This window comes from Thalassophryne amazonica, chromosome 6 (genome assembly GCF_902500255.1).
Source record: "Thalassophryne amazonica chromosome 6, fThaAma1.1, whole genome shotgun sequence".
NCBI classification, from domain to species: Eukaryota; Metazoa; Chordata; class Actinopteri; order Batrachoidiformes; family Batrachoididae; genus Thalassophryne; species Thalassophryne amazonica.
The window spans coordinates 29,102,420-29,116,868 of NC_047108.1; positions in this window are offsets into that span (position 1 = coordinate 29,102,420).

Sequence of the window (14,449 nt, forward strand, 5' to 3'; positions counted from 1 at the left end):
CCGGGCTCCATGTCAGGGCCTCCCGGACGGTCTTCTCCATGTCCCAGGTAAGGGTGGCCACGACAGTGGACTCGGGGATGATGGTTTCAGGGGGGTCTGACAGCTCGGTCTTGACCTCATCTTCATGCACCTGGACAGGGCGTCAGATCGTTGGTTTTTTGTCCCGGGGCGGTAGGTGATCCGGAAGTCAAACACCCGAAGAACAGCGACCAGCGGGCTTGCCTGGGGTTCAGACGCCTGGCGGTCCCAATGTACTCCAGGTTCCGATGGTCCGTGAAAACCGTAAATGGTACCAATGCTCCCTCCAACAGGTGTCTCCACTCCTCAAGAGCCTCCTTCACCGCAAGAAGTTCCCGATTGCCGATGTCATAGTTCCTTTCAGCCGGGGTCAACCTGCTGGAAAAGTAGGCACATGGAGGGAGAACCTTGTCGGACTCCCCACTCTGGGATAGCACGGCTCCTATCCCTGAGTCAGAGGCGTCCACTTCAACTACGAACTGGCGATTAGGATCGGGCTGCACCAGAACCGGTGCAGTCGAGAACCGGCGTTTCAACTCCCTAACGCGGCTTCGCATCGATCCGACCAGGTGAAGGGGACTTTTGTGGAGGTCAGGGCTGTCAGGGGGCTAACTACCTGACTGTAGCCCTTGATGAACCTCCGGTAGAAATTTGCAAAACCGAGGAACTGTTGTAGTTTCCTACGGTTTGTTGGTTGGGGCCAATCTCTCACCGCCGCAACCTTGGCCGGATCAGGGGCGACGGAGTTGGAGGAGATTATGAACCCCAGGAAGGACAAAGAAGTGCGGTGGAACTTGCACTTTTCGCCCTTCACAAACAGCCGGTTCTCCAACAACCGCTGTAGGACCTGACGTACATGCTTGACATGGGTCTCAGGATCCGGCGAAAAGATGAGTATATCGTCTAGATATACGAAGACAAACCGATGCAGGAAGTCCCGCAAGACGTCATTAACCAACACTTGCAATGTCACGGGCGCATTGGTGAGGCCGAACGGCATGACCAGGTACTCAAAGTGACCTAACGGGGTGTTAAATGCCGTCTTCCACTCGTCTCCCTCCCGGATCCAAACCAGGTGATAAGCATTCCTAAGATCCAATTTCGTGAATATTTGGGCTCCATGCAGGGTCGTAAACACTGAATCCAACAGGGTAATGGGTATCGGTTGCGAACCGTGATCTCGTTCAGCCCTCTGTAATCAATGCATGGACGGAGTCCGCCGTCCTTCTTGCCCACAAAAAAGAAACCAGCACCCATCGGGGAGGTGGAGTTCCGGATCAACCCGGCAGCTAACGAGTCCCGGATGTAGGTTTCCATTGATTCTCGTTCCGGACGTGAGAGGTTGTACAGCCTGCTGGACGGGTACTCAGCGCCCGGTATCAAATCAATGGCACAATCGTACAGACGGTGTGGGGGCAGCGTGAGTGCCAGATCCTTGCTGAAGACGTCAGCAAGGTCATGGTACTCGGCTGGCACCGCCGCCAGATTGGGGGGGACTAAAACCTCCTCCTTAGCTGTCACACCGGGTGGAACCGAGGATCCTAAACACTCCCGGTGGCAGGTTTCGCTCCACTGAACCACAACCCCAGACAGCCAGTCAATCCGGGGATTGTGTTTCAACACCCATGGAAAACCCAAAATCACTTGGGAAGTAGAAGGTGTTACATAAAACACAATCTCCTCCCTGTGATTCCCAGACACCACCCAATGTCACTGGCTGTGTCTGGTGTGTGATTAGTGGAAGAAGGGTGCCATCTAGTGCCCGCACCGACAATGGTGACGGTAAGGCCACTAGAGGGAGCCCAACCTCCTTTGCCCATCTGCTATCCAGCAGATTCCCCTCCGACCCCGTGTCCACCAGTGCTGGGGCGTGAAGGGTTAGATCCCTGCTCAGGATCGTGACTGGGATTCGTGCAGATCTTCGGGGTTTCCCCGCGTGGGTGTTGTGACCCACCCTTAGCCCAGTCTCTAAGGACGAGTGCTGCTGTTTTGACCGTTTGGGGCATTCTCTCTGTGTGTGCTCGGTTGAGCTGCAGAGAAAACACTCTCCACGGATCAGCCTCCTTTGTCTCTGATCTGATCGCTTTTTGGCCCTGCTCGTTTCCATAGCAACGTCAGCAGGGGGAGCTGTCATCACGTGGAGAGCCCTGGCTGTGGAGCGTGGGGAAGTCGGCTCCCTTTCGGACCCGGGAGGAAGAGGGATGGCTTGTGCCTGACCACGCCCTTCGTCTCGCTCCCGTCGGTGTTCTGTTAATCGGTTGTCTAACCGTATAACCAGGTCGATAAGCCAGTCTAAATCCCGCGGCTCGTCCTTCGCCACCAGGTGCTCCTTAAGGACCAGAGACAGTCCGTTTATAAAGGCGGCGCGGAGCGCAACAGCATTCCAGCCGGCTCGTGCTGCCACGATGCAGAAGTCGACTGCATACTTCGCTGCGCTCCGACGCCCCTGCCGTATCGACAGCAGCACGCTTGAAGCGGTCTTGCCTCTATGAGGGTGGTCGAACACCTGTCGGAACTCCCTCACAAACTCAGTGTAAATTGTTAGGAGCCGTGAATTCTGCTTCCAGAGCGCCATAGCCCAGGCGCGTGCCTCTCCTCGAAGCAGATTTATAACGTAAGCCACCCGGCTAGCGTCTGACACGTACATGACGGGACGCTGTGAAAAGACGAGCGAGCACTGCATCAAGAAGTCCGCGCATGTCTCCACACAGCCTCCGTACGGCTCCGGAGGGCTTATGTATGCTTCAGGGGAAGGTGGGGGGGTTCGTTGAACGACCAGTGGAATGTCTGTCTCTGGCATTCGGTCAGCAGGAGGAGGTGCTGCAGCCGCGCCCTGAGCATGCGCTTCCACCTGGGCGGTGAAAGCCTCCATCCTACGATTGAGAACAATGCTCTGCTCGGTGACTAAGTCCAACCGAGCAGTAAAAGCGGTTAAGATGTGCTGCAGCTCACCTAACACGCCTCCTGCTGGCGCCTGTGCACCTCGCTCTTCCATTGGATGTTCAAACGATGGTTGACGCCCCTCGGGATCCATGACGCTGGCCGAGAAATCCTGTTGTGAAAGTGTCGTTTCACGGACCCACAACAGGGGGCGGTAATGAACGGACAATGGATAAGCCAAAAAGTAACAATTCAATGTTGTGAATCGCACAACGAAGTACAGACAATAACAATATGGTGGAATGTCAATTATACACAAGGTGACGTGTGGGCAGGCTCGAAGATAGAAGACGTCTGGCGAGAGAAGAGCCGGATCCCACACAGCTTCCACCACCAACGGATCTGAAGAACACCGGAGCCGCCAAGCCCTGCGCCCCAGGTGGCCACTGCCTTCAGCAGTCAGACCCGGTACTGCTGGCAGAGAACAGAAACAGTATTGATGAGTGCGAGTTTGCACACTCAGTAATCCCACAGTCAGTGTTTAGTTAGGAGGGAGCACCTCCACCTCCAATCACACACTCGTGCAGCTCCTGTTTAACCACTTATCTGGTTAGGGGTGTGAGGCGAAGCCATTGCTGATCACACCAAATGCCAATCCCACAGATAAGGATACACCACAGGAAAACGGCTGCAAAGAAGTTCAGATTATTACTTTGTAAGTCAGCAGAGAAGTTACCTGAATGGTAGCTGATTTCTCGGCGGGGAGGTGGAGTTGCAGGCCGGCCTTTATGGTGGTGGTGATGTGAATGAGTGACACCTGGTGCTGATAACGAGTGACAGCTGTCACTCCCGGTTGCTATGACGCCCTCTCATGCTTGAAGCCCGCACTTCAAGCAGGGCGCCATCTGGTGGTGGTGGGCCAGCAGTACCTCCTCTTCAGCGGCCCACACAACACGGACGCCCGAGCATGGAAGGATTGAAACCTCCACAGCGTCTGTGCATGGACTCAGGCAATCTCGCAAAGACTTGGAAGGTATGGAAAGAAGAGTTTTTGCTTTATGTGGACCTTGCGGTGGGAGATGACGATGAAACCACCAAGGTCAAACTGTTCGGCTATCTCGTGGGTGAGAGCGGGAGAGAGCTGCTGGACACACTGATGGGTGACACGCCTAAAGCAGCATGGAAGATAGCAGATATCATTAAGAAATTTGATGAACATTGCATGCCTAGCGTGAATGAAACTGTGGAACGTTTCCGTTTCTTTTCGAGAAACCAAGGCCTTAGTGAAACCATAGACTGCTATGTGACTGAATTAAAAGTGTTGGCGAAAACATGCAACTTTGGGACGATACGTGACTCGTTGATTCGTGACAGAATCGTGTGTGGTAGCAACAATGCTACCATGAGGGAGCGGCTGCTACGAGAGGACAAACTGACACTCGAGTCCTGCATCCAATTGTGCCGTGCAGTGGAGTTGTCGCAGGAAAATGTCAAAACAATCTCCGGACCCAAAGTGGAAGAAGCGCATGCAGTGAAAGAGCCTGCATGGGGAACAGACAGCTGGGGAACATCGTTGACTGTAAGTTCTGTGGAAAATCGCATGAGAGAAATAAACAGAAATGCCCCGCGTACAGGAAGAAATGCAAAAAATGTGGCAAAGACAACCATTTTGCTGCTATGTGTAAAGCAAGTCAGCAGACAAGAGAAAAAACAAAACAGGTCCATGTAGCTGTATCTGACAGTGATGATTTTGAAGAAGTACTCAGTGTTACTGCACAGAAAGTCGACAGTGTGAATGTAGTGGATAAACAGCACAGTACACAGCTTTTTGCTGGCATGCTTCTTGGGAACAAGACTGTGAAATTCCAGATAGACAGTGGTGCTACGTGTAACATTATCCCAATTGACCTGATTGATCCAAACACAAAGTTGGAAGACACAAAGACTGTGTTAGTCATGTACAACAAGAGCAAACTGAAGCCACTGGGGAAATGCAAACTGAAACTGAGAAATCCAAGAAACCAGAAACTGTACAGGTTAGAATTCCAAGTAGTAGGGGAAGGTGCCACTGGACCACTACTGGGCAAAAGAGCAAGCGAAGGCATGCAGCTGATCAAAGTGCAGTATGAAAACATCATGGCAATCGACAGCATCGTTACTACATCGCCAGATACAAGGGGCCAGTGGACCATGGACCAAATAAAAGCGAAGTATGCAGATGTGTTCAACGGTGATGGCTGCCTTGAAGGAGAGTATCGCCTGGAAATCGAAAGCTCAGTGAAACCGGTGCAGTTGCCAAGGCGCCGGGTGCCAGTTGCCATGATGAAGCCATTGAAGGCTGAACTGCTCGACCTACAGAAAAGAGGAATCATTGCACCCATGGAGTGCAACACAGATTGGATTAATGGTATGGTGGTAGTGCAGAAGCAGAATGGGAGGTTGCGAGTGTGTATCAATCCAAGATCCTTGAACAAGGCGCTGAAGCGCAACCACTTTCGCTTGCAAACCATTGACGACATTCTTCCAGATTTGTCCAAAGCCAAGGTGTTTTCGGTATGTGATGTCAAAAGTGGCTTCTGGCATGTTAAGCTAGATGAGGAGTCAAGCTTTTTGACTACCTTTGCAACACCGTTTGGACGTTACAGATGGCTGAGACTCCCAATGGGATGCAGCCCAGCGCCAGAGGTCTTCCAGCGAAAGCTGACACAAGCACTGGATGATCTGCCAGGTCTGTACATCATCGCAGATGACGTCCTGATCACAGGACAAGGTGAGACACAAGAAATGGCACAGCGTGTGTTATATGGCTGGGGGGGGGCCTGGCTGCCGGTTTGTTTGTCTGTTTGTTTTCCTCCCAGGTGGCGTGCATTTGGGACTGAGTGGCTGTGTTGCTGAGGCTGTCAGGCCCTCACCCTGATCACCTGCGACTCGTCAGGACTCACAGCTGAGGTGCATCTGGATGGATTGGAGCATGTTGGCATTTAAGACTGGAGTGCACAGTGTGTATTTGCCAGAGACTCGACCTTGTGACCAGACGGGTGAGATCGTCGTCTCGGGAGCCATCTCATCAGCAGCGGATGCTGAGAAACGTCCAGGTTTGATGCACAGTCTGTGAAAGAGGAGGGGGTGAGGTCTCACGCTCGTCAGCACACTTCCTGAGGTACGTTAGATTTTGTGACTAACAGTTATACAGTCAGTAAATGTGGTGTCCCTCACACCTTATTGTATTGAGCTGTTTGTTAGTCATGTATCAGCTTCCACTGCGGTGGAGTTTTGTGAACTGGATGTTCCATGCCTGCAGGTTGGAAGCTGATCAGCAATCAAGCCAGGAAGTGTTTGCTGTTTGTACACCTTTAAGTGTTCTGTGTGTAGAGTGTGGACTCACATAATGGTTCCTTCTTTCACAGACTCGGTTGTTGCGGCCACCTGGGGGGTGTCGGCGGGGTCCGAAACAGCTTCTGGCTCCGGACCGTTAGCGCTGCTGGGAGCGCACCACGCCAGACCGCACCTTTTTGTATTATCACTGTTATGTATTAAATTCAGTTAGCCTTTGTACCGTGCTCTGCTTATTTCATACTGGGTCCTTCAAACGCTGGTCGGTTCTCCGAGCTGCGTCCGACACATAACAGTAGTCTCTGGCCAAACATCACGGACCCAGCGTTAGCAGAGACGGTAACGCGCCGGGAAGGCGGCAGCAGACGTTCAGTGGTTATCCGGATCAGTTGCGGGGCTCTCCGCCCGGAAGGTGCGTGTTTGAGACCCATTACTGGATACTGATTTGTGCTCTCTTGCAGCCGTGTTCCTGTGTTTGTGCCTTATCCGTGGGTCGTGGTGGAGTGTGACTGGCGACGGCTTCGCGTCACGCTCCGACCGGATAAGAGGTGTAAACGGGAGCTGCAAGAGTGCGTTTGTAATGGGTTCACGCGCACGGCGGAGCTCTGTTAGCACGGGTCGCTGGGCTTCCTGTGTTACAGTCGTAGCCCCGTTTCCCCGGACAAAGGTAACTACTGCGTCTGTTGTATCAGCTCCGGCGTTATTTAGTTGAGCACATTTTGGTTGTGTGTTGCACTCAGCTGCGCACACAAAAGCAGCTCGTTTGTTTTTTTCTGTCGCCCAAGGGTTTTTTCATTTTTAGCACTCTGGTTCCCCCTTGTGGTGACTGAATCACGGTACCGTCAAGCTCTGGAGTAGGAACAGGTGTGTTCCATTGGGTTGAGCTTGACGGTATAACTCACTGATTTGTTTTGTGTTAGTTCATTTTGTGTGGGTGTTTTTTGAGTTGGTTTTTGTGTGGGCTTTTCTTTTTTGTTGTCCACTATTTGTCTGGGGGTGTGACCCTGTAGCCTTGCTAACCAAGAACAAACACAAAAAAAAAAAAAAAAAAAAGAAAAACGGGGACCCAAACAACTGTGTGTTGGTCTGTTTTTTTTTTCTTTTCTTTTGTTTCTTTTTGTTTCACATCCCCAGGGTTAGATGGAGCGGTCCCCTGGGGGGTGATGGGGTGGTATTTGGGTTGTTTTTTTCTCTTTGTTTTTTGTTGTGCCCTCTCTTCTCCTCTGACTCCAGCCGGGTGTGCCGTAGTGTCGGCATTGCTGGAGGGGTGCAGTTAGGTTGTGCTGGGCGTTTCCCAGGTGGCCTCTGCACCCGGGAGGGGAGGGGGGGGGGTTTGTTTTTTTTTTTTGTTTTTCCCTCCCCCAGTTTCCGCCCTCAGGGTTTGACTGTGGTGTCCTCTGGGGGGGAAAAGGCGTTGGGTCCATCTAGCCGTGGACGGCCGGGGCTGGGTCCATTGGTCGTGAGGGGAGGCGTCTCCTGGGGTTGACGAGTGGTCCTCTGGGGGGCGCTGGTAGTCCCCGTGGGTGACGGTGGATCCCAGAGGGACCTCGGCCGTGGTTATTACTCCTGGAGCTGGCGGGTGGCCCTCTGGGGGGTGTTGGTCCCTGCGTGTCGTTTGGGGGGGAGGAGGGGGGGTATTTTGGCATTTTTGTTTGTGAGTTTACATGTGGGTTGTTTTTCTTTTCTCCCCTTCCCTGGGGTTTGATGGGACGGTCCCCTGGGGCGGGGGGGGGGGGGTGTTTTGGTTGTTTTGTGTTATGACTAATCACACGTGTTTGGTTAAAGGCTGACCGCACAGGTGTAGGAACTCCTGGCCACACCTGTGCTGAGACTGTCAAACAAGGGCAAAGATGCAGCCAGTTCAACCAGTCTGTTGGAGGACGAACGCAGACGCGGTTTCCAGCCATGGTCCCTGGAGGGGGGTGTTTCTCCTGGGCCAGGTGTGTGTGGTCGCCGGGAGGCTTCCCGTGAGGGTGGGGTACTGTTATATGGCTGGGGGGGGGGCCTGGCTGCCGGTTTGTTTGTCTGTTTGTTTTCCTCCCAGGTGGCGTGCATTTGGGACTGAGTGGCTGTGTTGCTGAGGCTGTCAGGACCTCACCCTGATCACCTGCGACTCGTCAGGACTCACAGCTGAGGTGCATCTGGATGGATTGGAGCATGTTGGCATTTAAGACTGGAGTGCACAGTGTGTATTTGCCAGAGACTCGACCTTGTGACCAGACGGGTGAGATCGTCGTCTCGGGAGCCATCTCATCAGCAGCGGATGCTGAGAAACGTCCAGGTTTGATGCATGGTCTGTGAAAGAGGAGGGGGTGAGGTCTCACGCTCGTCAGCACACTTCCTGAGGTACGTTAGATTTTGTGACTAACAGTTATACAGTCAGTAAATGTGGTGTCCCTCACACCTTATTGTATTGAGCTGTTTGTTAGTCATGTATCAGCTTCCACTGCGGTGGAGTTTTGTGAACTGGATGTTCCATGCCTGCAGGTTGGAAGCTGATCAGCAATCAAGCCAGGAAGTGTTTGCTGTTTGTACACCTTTAAGTGTTCTGTGTGTAGAGTGTGGACTCACATAATGGTTCCTTCTTTCACAGACTCGGTTGTTGCGGCCACCTGGGGGGTGTCGGCGGGGTCCTTGGGTCCGAAACAGCTTCTGGCTCCGGACCGTTAGCGCTGCTGGGAGCGCACCACGCCAGACCGCACCTTTTTGTATTATCACTGTTATGTATTAAATTCAGTTAGCCTTTGTACCGTGCTCTGCTTATTTCATACTGGGTCCTTCAAACGCTGGTCGGTTCTCCGAGCTGCGTCCGACACATAACAGCGTGATCATGATGAGAAATTGAGACTGTTTCTGAACAGGTGCAGACAAAAGAACATCAAACTGAATGCAGAGAAGTTCAAACTGAAACAAAAGGAAGTGACATACATTGGACATCTCCTGACAGCGAATGGGCTGAAAGTTGACCCGGAAAAGGCCCAACTGATGTGAAAGCCATGCAGAGACTGTTAGGCATGGTGAATTATTTAGCAAAGTTCTGCCCTCACCTCTCTGACCACTGTCAGCCGCTGAGAGAACTGACACACAAAGACTGTGAATGGAGGTGGTCAGAGCAACATGAGGAGACGTTTGTCAAACTGAAAAAAATGATTGCAAACACACCGGTGCTCAAATACTACAGTCCAGAAGAGGAGCTGACTGTGCAGTGTGATGCGTCAGACACAGGCCTAGGAGCAGCACTGGTCCAGAGGGGTAAGCCCATAGCTTTTGCAAGCAGAGCACTCACACAGACAGAAAGGGGCTATGCCCAAATAGAGAAAGAATTCTTAGCGATGATTTTTAGTTTGGAGAAGTTCCACCAGTACACTTATGGCCGTAAAGTTACTGTACAGAGTGATCACAAACCCTTAGAAAACATTGTGAGGAAGCCTTTACTAAGTGCTCCCAAACGACTGCAGCGAATGATGATGCGCATTCAGAAGTATGATGTGGATGTAGTGTACTTACCAGGAAGAGAGATGGTGTTAGCAGACACCTTGAGCCGAGCTTACCTTCCAGAATGCTCGTCCTATGGCTCAGTGGAAGCTAAAATAGAGACTATAAATATGTTACAGCATGTGCCCATATCTGCAGACAGCCTTAGTTCAATTTGTTCTGCCACAAAGGAGGATGCAACACTGCAGATTCTCATTGAAACCATACAGAAAGGCTGGCCAAATGACAAAGCAAAGACAGCTAGTGACATTAGGCCATACTTCTCTTTTCAAGATGAATTGAGCCATCAAGGTGGAATAGTGTTCAGAGGCGAACGTGTCGTCATCCCCTATGCACTGAGGAGAGACATTACGTGCCGTTTACACTCCTCTCATCTGGGTGTAGAAGGATGCCTACAGAGGGCCAGAGAGTGCGTATACTGGCCAGGGATTAATGACCAAATCAAAACATATGTAAGCAAGTGTGACATCTGCAGGTCAGTGGATTACAAGCAGCAAAAAGAAACACTGATCTCACATGAAATGCCAAACCGTCCATGGGCTAAAGTGGGCACTGATCTGTTTACTTTTGACAAGGACTATCTAGTCACAGTAGATTATCACTCCAACTTCTGGGAAATTGACTACCTATCAGACACGAAATCTACATCAGTGATAAAGAAATTGAAAGCCCACTTTGCCAGACAAGGAATCCCTGATGTTGTCATTTCAGATAATGGACCACAATACTCCTCGCAAGAATTCAAAAGATTCAGCGAACGATGGGAATTCCTGCACAAGACCTCATTGCCTGGGCACACTCAAAGCAATGGCAAAGCTGAATCGGCGGTCAAAACAGCCAAGAGACTGTTGCTCAAAGCGAAAATGGCTGGACAAGATCCTTACCTCGCACTATTGGATCACCGCAACACACCATCACAAGGCCTAGACAGCAGTCCAGCACAAAGACTTCTCAGCCACCGCACCAGAACACTGCTGCCCACTAAAGCGAGCCTTCTGCAGCCAAAAGTGCAACAAGTGGAGCAGAGCCTGAAAAGGAAACAAGAACGCCAGTGTGCCTATTACAATCGATCAGCCAGAGATCTGGACACACTGAAACCAGGTGACTGTGTGCGAATACAACCATTCGAGCCGCACACATTGTGGAGACTAGGCAAGGTACTGAGGATCGTGGATGCAAGATCATACGACATCCAACTGCAGTCGGGTGGTGTTCTTAGGAGGAACCGCAAACACCTCAGGCGTGCCGACACACAGGCTTTCAGTGAGCCTATGGACATGGACACTGATGTACCATCACCAGCTGTTCCTGACACACACACCACAACGTCTGACCAGGACAGTGCTGGTCAGAGTGACCTACCTGTGACCATTAGATCTGGTCGCACAGTGGTGAAACCACAAAGATTCAAAGATGTTGTGAGTCACTAGTGGTGAACCACCTATGGCCTTTGGGGAAAAAAAAAAAAAAGAAAAATATGTTGTAAATGGGAAGAAAAAAAAAATCCATTGTTATTACAAACATGTCTGTGTACGGAATGTACTAAGCTGGTAATGAGTTGATGAGGACAATCGTCTATAACTTTGATCTTGAATTTATTTAAAGTAAGAATATTACAATGGATGTCAATCTGAACCATCATTTAATTTTAATGATAACTACAACTATTTTTAAGTTCATTTTGCCTAGGATGTGATTAATATCTGAACAGTTGTGATTTATACTTTACAGATTAGATTTCCAGTAACAGTTATGAGTTATACCTTGTGGACAAGATTTTCAGTAACACTTGACCTCTTACCTTGACAGAATTTTGAATGTGTACATTGTTTACAACTTGAGTGTAATCAAAAAAAAAAAAAAAAGAGAAAGGATGTATCAATGGGAATTGTTGTCCACACGGACTGTTTTGTGTGTTGCACCAGTGACTGAGCCAGAGAAGTCACACGTCTTATAGCTGCAGTGATGAGTTAAATAAAACTATAGCCCTGTTGGGCTAGAAAGATATATTCTGTAGTCCGTTTTAGTTAATAAGAGGCAGAAAATAACAGGACTGTTTCAACTTAAGTGCACATAAACAATGTCAAATGTATATGTGTTGTCTTAATTCTGGTGTGTGCCATTATTACGGTAAACAAGTAATAATTGTGGATTAATTGCTGTTTTGTCTGTGGCAGTTTGAGTGTGGACGTAATCTTGTTGTTGCACTTGTAATGGGAATGACAATAAATCTCATCCATCCATCCATATGGAATAAAGATTTACGTGAAAAATGTAAGAGATTATGTAAAATTTATTTTTCTTAATTTTTATTTAACCAGGTTAGTTCCATTAAGCTTTTTAGATAATATCTGTGATAATTCTGTATTTTATGTTGTTTCAAGGGTTCAACATAAGAGTTAAGTTTCACTTTCATCATGCATGTGCAAGTTTCAGATAATGGAAGGGCTCCCCCTGTCTGTGGGGAACCAGTAACATTAAGATTGTGAGACTAAAACACACCCACGGTAACGCCCACATTGTATTGTATAAAAGTGTTGTGCCAGCCATGTTCAAGGTCTTTCACAAGATGGAGTCCATCTGTAGAGACCTGGACCTGGTTTTCAATGTGACTTTCAATAAATTCAAACTGAGGAATATATCGATTTGGTTCTTTGCAAGGGGCAGTATATCACATAAAGAACTGGGAGAAATTACAATTGGTGCCGTTCGACCTGGATGTAAATGTGTTCCTGGCGAACGGCGATGGACCTTATGATTTTTTACAACCAACAAAAAAGGGCACCTTTATCGGTAGAACAGGAAACCTGATATCATTGAATATCTGCAATGTTGACTAGTGTAAAATTGATGTTGGTTGTATTAAAGTGATGGTCTGCGTCCAAAATTTCCGTAGTTAACTTAGAGAATTGTTGAAAGTCACAGTGGAATTTTTTTTCTCTTTTCCTTCTTCTTTATGATGATTTTGTTAGTTAGGGAAAAGTCTGGCCATGGTTCATTGTCCAGCCAATGCAGAGGAGGAGGGATCGAAGCGGGGGAGAGGTGGGTCCCCCTTGCCATAGTATTGCTACCATGAGAGACGAATTATGAAGGAGTGATTCATCTTGGTAATAAGTCTCGACTGTTTGTTATTTTTCATGATGTGGGGTGGCTTACATTACAAAGGGTGCCCTGATGGCGTGAATTCTTCTGTTCTGTTCTGTTGGGTGTTTGGGGTGTAGGACAATGAGGTAGGGGTAAAGGTTGTTTTTGGGATGGAGTTTATTTGATAGTATTATGTGTAATGGATTTATGATTGTTGTTCTAAGTGCTTCTTATAATGCATGTAAGATTCCACTTGTGTAATGTTGGCTTGGATCCATGTTTTTCTGTTTGTTTAAATGTAATGTTTATTAGTAACGAACCACGGACTTTTCCTTTTCTGTTTTAACGTGAACGTTTGGGGGGAAACGGGGTCATTGCCTGGTGGTTTTTAAACGATGGATATTTGATTTAACGTGGATCATTGCTGTGAGTGGTTTGCGCTTTGTCTTGTCAATGAGGCTGATTTATGATCGGTGGAACATGGAGTTTTGCCACGCAGTTTGGTGGGGCCGCGTTCAATTTGCGTTAGTTACTAAAATGCTAACTGATTTTAAAATAAAAACATGCAAATAAATTTGACTGTACAAATTGACAAAAATTTAGTGGATAGGACTGTCGAGTCCGTTCGTCGATTTTTATATTTTAAAACACTTTGAAAATTTAGTTAGCATGAAACAATGCAGGGTAAGATAATCTAGCCTAGCCTTCTTGAATATTCGCCCAAGTCCGCAGAATGGTGCGACTTGGTGTTTCGTGGAAGCTGCTGTGGTTGAGTGACGGTACTCCGTATGGCCCAAAATGGTTAAAAGATGGTTCTTCCAAGTTTTATTGTTATTGTTGTTGGTGGTGTGCAGAGAGCTATGAAGGTGACTTCACAGACGAAGGCTTGGAGTATACAGGAAGATGGAGAGGGGGGAACCCCTCTCTTCTGAATGTCCAAGCCTTCTGGGAGGCGCTGCCATCTATTGGTGGTGGGCCTTATTAAATTTTATTTGGTTTAAAATGTCTGATTATTTTTAAACACTTTTATAATAATTATTGAGTGGTATTTTTGATTTTAAATTTGATCTGTCTGTTTGTCTCCCTTGGTTTGGTATGAGAGTAGAAATAGAATTCAGTTCATTTATATTCCGTTTCATAGTGACTACTATTTTTACTTTTTTTTTTTTTTGATTTTTCATATTAATTTGTTACTTGCATCAATTCAGTTTTTTCAGCTTTGTAGCGATTATGTAATCAAATTGGTTATTGCCTGGAGCTAGAAGTTTCATTAACATAATTTTCTGAATGAAATTGATAAAGAAAAAGGAAAAATGACTTCTTAGCCAAATTTAAAGATTATTTAAACTTGACTGAAAGCCTAAAATATACAATCTTGGCCTACTTAAAATTGTGGGTGTTGCTGTCTCGATGCCACTATTTCAATTAAACACTTCTTTTCTTTTTTCAGATTTTGAGGATTCTTTTGCAAGGAATTTGGAGGGGACCTTTGCAGTGAATTAAATTCTCCCAGTGAACTTGTACCTGGTATTTTTTGGTGGGGGACTAATTGTGTGTTTTGTATTAATTTGTTGATTTTTTTCATCAGGGGTTGACGAATGCCTTTATCTTCTGTGGTGGAAACATGCACTCTCAGTGG